The 11,020-nt window shown below is 40.5% G+C and overlaps 1 long non-coding RNA gene across 8 annotated transcripts in view; it reads left to right on the top strand.

Annotated features, from left to right (window-relative positions):
- The first annotated feature begins 9,050 nt into the window (after window positions 1-9,050).
- LOC102553927 (uncharacterized) overlaps window positions 9,051-11,020 on the top strand; it is a 117,908-nt gene continuing 115,938 nt past the window's right edge. For all 8 annotated transcript variants that reach the window (XR_015638427.1, XR_015638429.1, XR_015638425.1 and 5 more), the window contains exons 1-2: window positions 9,051-9,327; window positions 10,369-10,430. This is a non-coding gene — a long non-coding RNA (uncharacterized LOC102553927). The remainder of the gene's footprint in view (window positions 9,328-10,368; window positions 10,431-11,020) is intronic.

The following is an 11,020-nucleotide window of genomic DNA, read 5'->3' as shown; positions in this document are numbered from 1 at the left end:
AACAAAGTAAACTAGAGATAATCTGATGGCGAGAGGCAAGCGCAGGAACCCAAGCAACAGAAACCAAGACTACATGGCATCATCGAAGCCCAATTCTCCCACCAAAACAAACATGGAATGTCCAAACACACCAGAAAAGCAAGATCTAGTTTCAAAATCATATTTGATCATGATGCTGGAGGACTTCAAGAAAGACGTGTAGAACTCCCTTAGAGAAACACAGGAAAACATTAATAAACAAGTAGAAGCCTACAGAGAGGAATCGCAAAAATGCCTGAAAGAATTCCAGGAAAACAAAAATAAACAAGTAGAAGCCCATAGAGAGGAGACACAAAAATCCCTGAAAGAATATCAGGAAATCATAAATAAACAAGTAGAAGCCCATAGAGAGGAGTCACAAAAATCCCTGAAAGAATTTCAGGAAAACACAATCAAACAGTTGAAGGAATTAAAAATGGAAATAGAAGCAATCAAGAAAGAACACATGGAAACAACCCTGGATAAAGAAAACCAAAAGAAGAGACAAGGATCTGTAGATACAAGCTTCAACAACAGAATACAAGAGATGGAAGAGAGAATCTCGGGAGCAGAAGATTCCATAGAAATCATTGACTCAACTGTCAAAGATAATGTAAAGAGGAAAAAGCTACTGGTCCAAAACATACAGGAAATCCAGGACTCAATGAGAAGATCAAACCTAAGGATAATAGGTATAGAAGAGAGTGAAGACTCCCAGCTCAAAGGACCAGTAAATATCTTCAACAAAATCATAGAAGAAAACTTCCCTAACCTAAATAAAGAGATACCCATAGGCATACAAGAAGCCTACAGAACTCCAAATAGATTGGACCAGAAAAGAAACACCTCCCGTCACATAATAGTCAAAACACCAAACGCACAAAATAAAGAAAGAATATTAAAAGCAGTAAGGGAAAAAGGTCAAGTAACATATAAATGCAGACCTATCAGAATCACACCAGACTTCTCGCCAGAAACTATGAAGGCCAGAAGATCCTGGACTGATGTCATACAGACCCTAAGAGAACACAAATGCCAGCCCAGGTTACTGTATCCTGCAAAACTCTCAATTAACATAGATGGAGAAACCAAGATATTCCATGACAAAACCAAATTTACACAATATCTTTCTACAAATCCAGCACTACAAAGGATAATAAAGGGTAAAGCCCAACATAAGGAGGCAAGCTATACCATAGAAGAAGCAAGAAACTAATCGTCTTGGCAACAAAACAAAGAGAATGAAAGCACACAAACATAACCTCACATCCAAATATGAATATAACAGGAAGCAATAATCACTATTCCTTAATATCTCTCAACATCAATGGCCTCAACTCCCCAATAAAAAGACATAGATTAACAAACTGGATATGCAACGAGGACCCTGCATTCTGCTGCCTACAGGAAACACACCTCAGAGAAAAAAACAGACATTACCTCAGAGTGAAAGGCTGGAAAACAATTTTCCAAGCAAATGGTCAGAAGAAGCAAGCTGGAGTAGCCATTCTAATATCAAATAAAATCAATTTTCAACTAAAAGTCATCAAAAAAGATAAGGAAGGACACTTCATATTCATCAAAGGAAAAATCCACCAAGATGAACTCTCAATCCTAAATATCTATGCCCCAAATACAAGGGCACCTACATATGTAAAAGAAACCTTACTAAAGCTCAAAACACACATTGCACCTCACACAATAATAGTGGGAAATGTCAACACCCCACTCTCATCAATGGACAGATCATGGAAACAGAAATTAAACAGAGATGTAGACAGACTAAGAGAAGTCATGAGCCAAATGGACTTAACGGATATTTATAGAACATTCTATCCTAAAGCAAAAGGATATACCTTCTTCTCAGCTCCTCATGGTACCTTCTCCAAAATTGACCATATAATTGGTCAAAAAACGGGCCTCAACAGGTACAGAAAGATAGAAATAATCCCATGCGTGCTATCGGACCACCAGGGCCTAAAACTGGTCTTCAATAACAATCAAGGAAGAATGCCAACATATACTTGGAAATTGGACAATGCTCTACTCAATGATAACCTGGTCAAGGAAGAAATAAAGAAAGAAATTAGAAACTTTTTAGAATTTAATGAAAATGAAGGTACAACATACCCAAACTTATGGGACACAATGAAAGCTGTGCTAAGAGGAAAACTCATAGCGCTGAGTGCCTGCAGAAAGAAACAGGAAAGAGCATATGTCAGCAGCTTGACAGCACACCTAAAAGCTCTAGAACAAAAGGAAGCAAATACACCCAGGAGGAGTAGAAGGCAGGAAATAATCAAACTCAGAGCAGAAATCAACCAAGTAGAAACAAAAAGGACCATAGAAAGAATCAACAGAACCAAAAGTTGGTTCTTTGAGAAAATCAACAAGATAGATAAACCCTTAGCCAGACTAACGAGAGGACACAGAGAGTGCATCCAAATTAACAAAATCAGAAAGGAAAAGGGAGACATAACAACAGATTCAGAGGAAATTCAAAAAATCATCAGATCTTACTATAAAAACCTATATTCAACAAAACTTGAAAATCTTCAGGAAATGGACAATTTCCTAGACAGATACCAGGTACCGAAGTTAAATCAGGAACAGATAAACCAGTTAAACAACCCCATAACTCCTAAGGAAATAGAAGCAGTCATTAAAGGTCTCCCAACCAAAAAGAGCCCAGGTCCAGACGGGTTTAGTGCAGAATTCTATCAAACCTTCATAGAAGACCTCATACCAATATTATCCAAACTATTCCATAAATTGAAACAGATGGGTCACTACCGAATACCTTCTACGAAGCCACAATTACTCTTATACCTAAACCACACAAAGACACAACAAAGAAAGAGAACTTCAGACCAATTTCCCTTATGAATATCGACGCAAAAATACTCAATAAAATTCTGGCAAACCGAATCCAAGAGCACATCAAAACAATCATCCACCATGACCAAGTAGGCTTCATCCCAGGCATGCAGGGATGGTTTAATATACGGAAAACCATCAACGTGATCCATTATATAAACAAACTGAAAGAACAGAACCACATGATCATTTCATTAGATGCTGAGAAAGCATTTGACAAAATTCAACACCCCTTCATGATAAAAGTCCTGGAAAGAATAGGAATTCAAGGCCCATACCTAAACATAGTAAAAGCCATATACAGCAAACCAGTTGCTAACATTAAACTAAATGGAGAGAAACTTGAAGCAATCCCACTAAAATCAGGGACTAGACAAGGCTGCCCACTCTCTCCCTACTTATTCAATATAGTTCTTGAAGTTCTAGCCAGAGCAATCAGACAAAAAAGGAGGTCAAGGGGATACAGATCGGAAAAGAAGAAGTCAAAATATCACTATTTGCAGATGATATGATAGTATATTTAAGTGAACCCAAAAGTTCCACCAGAGAACTACTAAAGCTGATAAACAACTTCAGCAAAGTGGCTGGGTATAAAATTAACTCAAATAAATCAGTTGCCTTCCTCTATACAAAAGAGAAACAAGCCGAGAAAGAAATTAGGGAAACGACACCCTTCATAATAGACCCAAATAATATAAAGTACTCGGTGTGACTTTAACAAAGCAAGTAAAAGATCTGTACAATAAGAACTTCAAGACACTGAAGAAGGAAATTGAAGAAGACCTCAGAAGATGGAAAGATCTCCCATGCTCATGGATTGGCAGGATTAATATAGTAAAAATGGCCATTTTACCAAAAGCAATCTACAGATTCAATGCAATCCCCATCAAAATACCAATCCAATTCTTCAAAGAGTTAGACAGAACAATTTGCAAATTCATCTGGAATAACAAAAAACCCAGGATAGCTAAAGCTATCCTCAACAATAAAAGGACTTCAGGGGGAATCACTATCCCTGAACTCAAGCAGTATTGCAGAGCAATAGTGATAAAAACTGCATGGTATTGGTACAGAGACAGACAGATAGACCAATGGAATAGAATTGAAGACCCAGAAATGAACCCACACACCTATGGTCACTTGATTTTTGACAAAGGAGCCAAAACCATCCAATGGAAAAAAGATAGCATTTTCAGCAAATGGTGCTGGTTCAACTGGAGGGCAACATGTAGAAGAATGCAGATCGATCCATGCTTATCACCCTGTACAAAGCTTAAGTCCAAGTGGATCAAGGACCTCCACATCAAACCAGACACACTCAAACTAATAGAAGAAAAACTAGGGAAGCATCTGGAACACATGGGCACTGGAAAAAATTTCCTAAACAAAACACCAATGGCTTACGCTCTAAGATCAAGAATGGACAAATGGGATCTCATAAAACTGCAAAGCTTCTGTATGGCAAAGGACACTGTGGTTAGGACAAAACGGCAACCAACAGATTGGGAAAAGATCTTTACCAATCCTACAACAGATAGAGGCCTTATATCCAAAATATACAAAGAACTCAAGAAGTTAGACCGCAGGGAAACAAATAACCCTATTAAAAAATGGGGTTCAGATCTAAACAAAGAATTCACAGCTGAGGAATGCCGAATGGCTGAGAAACACCTAAAGAAATGTTCAACATCTTTAGTCATAAGGAAAATGCAAATCAAAACAACCCTGAGATTTCACCTCACACCAGTGAGAATGGCTAAGATCAAAAACTCAGGGGACAACAGATGCTGGCGAGGATGTGGAGAAAGAGGAACACTCCTCCATTGTTGGTGGGATTGCATACTGGTACAACCATTCTGGAAATCAGTCTGGAGGATCCTCAGAAAATTGGACATTGAACTGCCTGAGGATCCAGCTATACCTCTCTTGGGCATATACCCAAAAGATGCCCCAACATATAAAAAAGACACGTGCTCCACTATGTTCATTGCAGCCTTATTTATAATAGCCAGAAGCTGGAAAGAACCCAGATGCCCTTCAACAGAGGAATGGATACAGAAAATGTGGTACATCTACACAATGGAATATTACTCAGCTATCAAAAACAACGGCTTTATGAAATTCGTAGGCAAATGGTTGGAACTGGAAAATATCATCCTGAGTGAGCTAACCCAATCACAGAAAGACATACATGGTATGCACTCATTGATAAGTGGCTATTAGCCCAAATGCTTGAATTACCCTAGATGCCTAGAACAAATGAAACTCAAGACAGATGATGAAAATGTGAATGCTTCACTCCTTCTTTAAAAGGGGAACAAGAATACCCTTGGCAGGGAAGAGAGAGGCAAAGATTAAAACAGAGTGAAGGAACACCCATTCAGAGCCTGCCCCACATGTGGCCCATACATATACAGCCACCCAATTAGACAAGATGGATGAAGCAAAGAAGTGCAGACCGACAGGAGCCGGATGTAGATCGCTCCTGAGAGACACAGCCAGAATACAGCAAATACAGAGGCGAATGCCAGCAGCAAACCACTGAACTGAGAATAGGACCCCCGTTGAAGGAATCAGAGAAAGAACTGGAAGAGCTTGAAGGGGCTCAAGACCCCATATGTACAACAATGCCAAGCAACCAGAGCTTCCAGGGACTAAGCCACTACCTAAAGACTATACATGGACTGACCCTGGACTCTGACCCCATAGGTAGCAATGAATATCCTAGTAAGAGCACCAGTGGAAGGGGAAGCCCTGGGTCCTGCTAAGACTGAACCCCCAGTGAACTAGACTGTTGGGGGGAGGGCGGCAATGGGGGGAGGGTTGGGAGGGGAACACCGATAAGGAAGGGGAGGGGGGAGGGGGATGTTTGCCCGGAAACCGGGAAAGGGAATAACACTCGAAATGTATATAAGAAATACTCAAGTTAATAAAAAATAAAAATAAAAAAAAAGAATTGCTAATACTGATTACTTCTGACAGGATGAGATGCTAGAAGTGGAGAGCATATGAAATAGGACTTTGGTATGTTAAATACTGCAATATTGACTGAATCTGAACTTCCATTATCATAGCCCAGGGAGAAATCTAATTCTAATAGGAAAGGATAGCTATCTCTCTTGGTTAAAAATTAGCCACGTGACATGCTGAGTTTCTATTAGCAAAGTTGAAAAAGTACCAAAAATATATTTCTGCGTAATAGTTTGCCTATAAAACTGTGAATATTGAATAACTGTAGAAGTGGGGTGGAGAATAAATGAAATGTTCTGGGCATTTGAGCTGAGCATCGAAAAGGGAATTACATTTAAATAGCAAGAACACCGTCATCGAGCAAGGATCATTGCCATAGCATGTTCATGAACACATTAATCTGCACGCCAGGTTCAATTATATTTATTGGAAGTAGTACATGTGTGCAAATGTGAAGGGAAATAAAACCGAAGCTTCTCAATATTATATGCATAAAGTTTTATTATATAGTGAAAGAAGTTGTCAACTGAGTCTAAGCTAAATTTGTTATAAAATGTTAATATTAACCACGACATTTCTCCCTGGTGGGCAATGTTTCAAAGTCATCGATACCACCTTACACCTTGGCATGCCTCAGCCAAGAGCAAATAAAACATCCAGAATCTGAAGATGATTAAAAACAGCAATCTTAGAGAGGTGGCTCAGTGGTTAAGAGTGCTTGCAGCTCTTGAAGTTGACCAAGGTTCAATCCTCAGGGTGCATATGGAGGGTGATGACTGTCTCAGGAGTTCTGACTCCCTCTTCTGGCCTCCTTGAGCACCATACATGCATGTAGTACATATGCCTATGTACATACGCATAGGCACAACATACACACAAAATAAAAATAAACAAATCTTTTTTAAAAAATAGCAACCTAATGTCATGATGGACTTCTGAATATAGTAACAAGGAGAAGCTGATCTGGCCATGCAAAAAGATAATGTCTCCTAAGAGCCAGCTTAACCTGTAAGTTCTGAAACAAATTTCTGTTGGGGTTTGGTCTGGTGCCTCTATGTATTCAAATGCTAAATACAGGCTCCCACGATCTGTTGCCCCCCTTCCCATGAGCAAATCCTCAGGTACACCAACTGCTGCGATGTAAACTTTGCTTCCCTGTTTAAAACTATTGGTTAAATAGAGGTGGCTACAGCCACTAACTGGGGAGGATGGAGGTAAGCAGAGGTTGAGTTACCAGACCAGAGGTCACAGGAAGGAGAAAAGAAGAGGAGAGTAAAGGAGGAGGTCTGAGAGAATAAGAGGTCTCTATCAGATGTGATGGACCAGGAGCATGTGAAGATGACCTCCCACCCCCAGGACAGACTGCTGGAGCAGAAATAACCCAGGCAAGACTCAAACAGCAAGTGTTTGGAGGAACACAGCTGGGGAATTAACAGTCTAGCACATAGACAGATAGATTAGGGGTAATTTGCCCAGTACTTGTGCAAGAGCTGATTAAATAAATCCATAGGACTCTGCCTTGAACAGGCCAGGTCATATTAATAATTGATAGAGATTATTAAAATCCATTTATAAATTTCAGCTTTATATAGCTATAATTTATATATCATAAAATTCACATGTGCACACACACAGAGTGTGCGTTTAATTTTCTGTTGTAAATGGTATTTTCCTATTTTCCATGAAGGGGAACAGTCCAAGTTCCCCAGTAGATGACCCAAACTGAAAATAATATAAAACATTATATTATGTACTATGAATTGTCCTGTATATCATAGCTATAATACAGTTTGATTTACAAAGCAAATCGAGGTAAGAGCTCAATAATGATTTATAGACCTTGTAAAGGTCTATAGACCCTAGCAACCTAACCTTAATATAGATTTCCCCCCTTTCTTATTAAGTCGAGAATTTTCACTTTTTTTACTTAAAGGAAGCACTCTACAGCATGTCTCTGGCAAATTCAAATTTCTAGCAGTGTTGGTCTTTCACTTGGAGATCGTTAAGAGAAATAAGAGGGACTAGACTAGAAGCACTATCATATAGCTACGGTCAGTCTGACAGGCCTGAAGGTTACTAAAGGACAAGTGGGTAGACAGCGTACACGTCATAGACGAGGGATAACTGAACGTGCAGGTAGGGCTTAGGGATCCATCAGAAATTTCAGAATAGCACACAAATTGCAATTTATGGATTGCATTTCTGGAATTTTCTCTCCATACAGTCAAACTTGGCTTGGTTGGTGGGCAACTGAAGTCACAGAAGGAAAACCGAAGATAAGGGAGTGGCCACTGTGTTTGTACATCCGCACAATCAATGGGGGAACATTTTTATTGATGGGAAGAAACCTTGTTCCCACGTAACATTCCTTACCCTTCTCTCTCCAACTGTCAACTGTGCAAACAAAACAAAGTAGGAACTAAGTGAAGTAAAATGGGGAAATGAGTGGAGGAGGCCAAGGAAGAGTTGACAGGAAGAGAAAGGAAAAATACAAGCAAAATCCTAAGAGTTTGAGGAGACTATAGATGGGCACATTGGTCACTCCACATCCGTATTGGAGCATCTCTCCTTGTGAACCAGTATAGGTGCACTTCCCAACTGATAGAATGTAGAGTAGGAAACGCATGGTTATCAACTAAAGAGCACACTATCGAAACCTATGTAAACGTCACTTGTCAGAAAATAACCAAAAGGAAAATACACTGCCAGGCCATTGCCATGGTTCTCTGGATTAAAGCCAGAGACTTTCATTACTTAGGCACTGAGATTTTAGCTTCTAGTTGAGGTCCGCAAAGGTGTCTCCCGTCCTGAGTTGTTAATCCGATGTCTCCAACACGTTTCATGACACGGTCAGGAATAATACTGTGTACAGTTCAAGCTTTTAAGGGCAGGAAGATTTCTTATGTTTATACAACGAGCTCCTTCATCAGATCCAACAACTCAGGAAAGATCAGTCCAGGACAAAGGGTCACAGAAAACTGTTCCGGCATCTTACCCTTCCAACCTCACATGTTGAGAGAACACACTGAAGTTAATGTCAGCCCGCCCAAGTTGAGAGATAGTACTCAAATGTTGCCAGCTACGATCAAGCCCCCTCTGTCTAAACGTTTGCACCTTTCTGGACAAAGAAGTCTAATAACTGGAGAGATAAGACAAGAGAAAACATTGAGCAGTAACTTTTCCACAGGCCAGGTTTCCCCAGAGGCAAAAGACAAGGGTGCTGTATTTTCTCAACCCTTGTGATAAGCGCTCCTGGAAGGAAAGAGAGAGAAGGTTGAATAGCTGGAAAAACCTCCACAACATGGTAGAGGTGCATGTAGGTAACAATTGTTTGGGAGAGTTCCCTCAAGGACTCTGTTGCTAGGTGGCTACAAAATACAAACAAACAAGATCGACTACAGAGGAACCGAGTCTCAACACGACTTCTGGGACAAGGAAATCAATAAAATGCCAGCCAGTGAGGTAAGAAGAATAAGCTTAAACATGCGGGGTTTACTCGCATTCTTTTGTGTGTGTGTGTGTGTGTGTGTGTGTGTGTGTGTGTGTGTGTGTGTGTGTGTGTGTGCTTTTTTTTTAAAGAAATGATTACACAAAGACAGGAACAGTGAAGTGAGAACTCACTAGCGTAGAAAATGGGAGTCCAGGAAGATGAGAGGAAGTTTGTTTTAAAGGCGAGGTTAAAAGAAAAAGGCTGCACCTGTAATACAACTGACTGTGGATTTGCTCCCCTGCGGTTTGTTCTGTGGGATTGCCTTGTGCCTTTGGTCTGTCTGTAGGAAAACTACACTTGGGGAACTGAATCAGATTCCTCACAGCTTTGTCTAAGATCCCAGGCTGATAGATTTGTGAAGAACACTTGCTTGGATGGCTACCTTCTCACTGGAGGCCTCACATCAGTACCCAGTGATACTGCCTTAGACAGCATCTGAGAGAGAGAAATGTGATTCCCAGGCAGCTTGGTCCTCAAGACTTACCTCGGCCATATCCCAACAACCTCCTGAGCGGTAACTCTACCACTCTCTGATGTGAACTAGCTACTTCATCCTAACTAGGATAAATTTATTCTTAGCGATCCCAGTATCAAATAAGCAAACAACCACTGTGGTGGCCTGTCTGGTACAATAGCCTTCTGCTTCTCCTTCTTTCTCAAGGCTCACCACTTCCTGAGTCCTCTTTGCTCACAGTGGCCTAAAGGACTCTTCCTGCCCTGATATGTATGCTCTGTGGGTTGAGTGACAGCCTACCTTGCATGGTTCATTTTATGGGTACATGTCTTATCTCTCCAATCTGACTATAAACTCCTTAAGGTCAGGGACTGAGACACATTTATTCGTGTTTTTATATCCCCAGGGCTTAACATAATGTTCAATAGATGTTTGTTGCTAGTTTTATATGCTTGAAAAAAGGACAGACATTATATCAAAGAAATGGCAGTTGCTAAAACAAATGCAAAGCAATGACTGACACTGGTCCAATTTCAACAGCAGACTTTCCTTTACTCAGGTGTTCTGAGAGCCAAGGTAACAGAGAGATATCATACTACACAACTGCCTTCCAGTATCAAGGTAAGGACTTTATTCCAGCCAAGAGGGAAAAACAGAGTTCCAACACCAACTCTTTTCCTTTGCTATGTGAAGAGGAAATTACATTCATCACTACTGAGAGCACAGTTTTCCCTGGGATCTAGCTGCAAGGGAATCTGGAAACTATAGTCAAAGTAGGCACTCAATCGCATCTCAGCTATGACTCTGTTAATGGGGGGAAGGGAGGGAAAGTGAGTTTGTGGGTGAGAGCCATCCTCACCACAGGCATCCTGTAGACCTTCCTCATCTGCACTAGTCAACTTTTTCAGCTCATGAGAACATGCGTTCCATGCTGTGCTAGAACAAGCCTTCTCTTGTGATGTTGGCACAATCTAGAAACTCGTTGCAATCACAAAAGAAATCTTAATTCTCCCAAGAACCTCACTTTGGAGAATATTTAGCATCACTTTCCCTCTCTCCCACATCTTGCTCTTTATTCTTTTCATAAAAAGAAACCCCCTGTTCCTCTCCATGTAAGGCCAAGTGACATATTTCCCATAGTCTGTGGCAAACGAGGACCAGCTCTGTTGCTGTAGACCAAAGATATTGGAGGTAGGAGGAAAGTCCTCTCG

The sequence above is a fragment of the Rattus norvegicus genome, chromosome 15 (assembly GCF_021556685.1).
Source record: "Rattus norvegicus strain SHRSP/BbbUtx chromosome 15, alternate assembly SHRSP_T2T, whole genome shotgun sequence".
NCBI lineage: Eukaryota > Metazoa > Chordata > Mammalia > Rodentia > Muridae > Rattus > Rattus norvegicus.
This window is presented reverse-complemented; position numbering and strand designations above follow the sequence as displayed.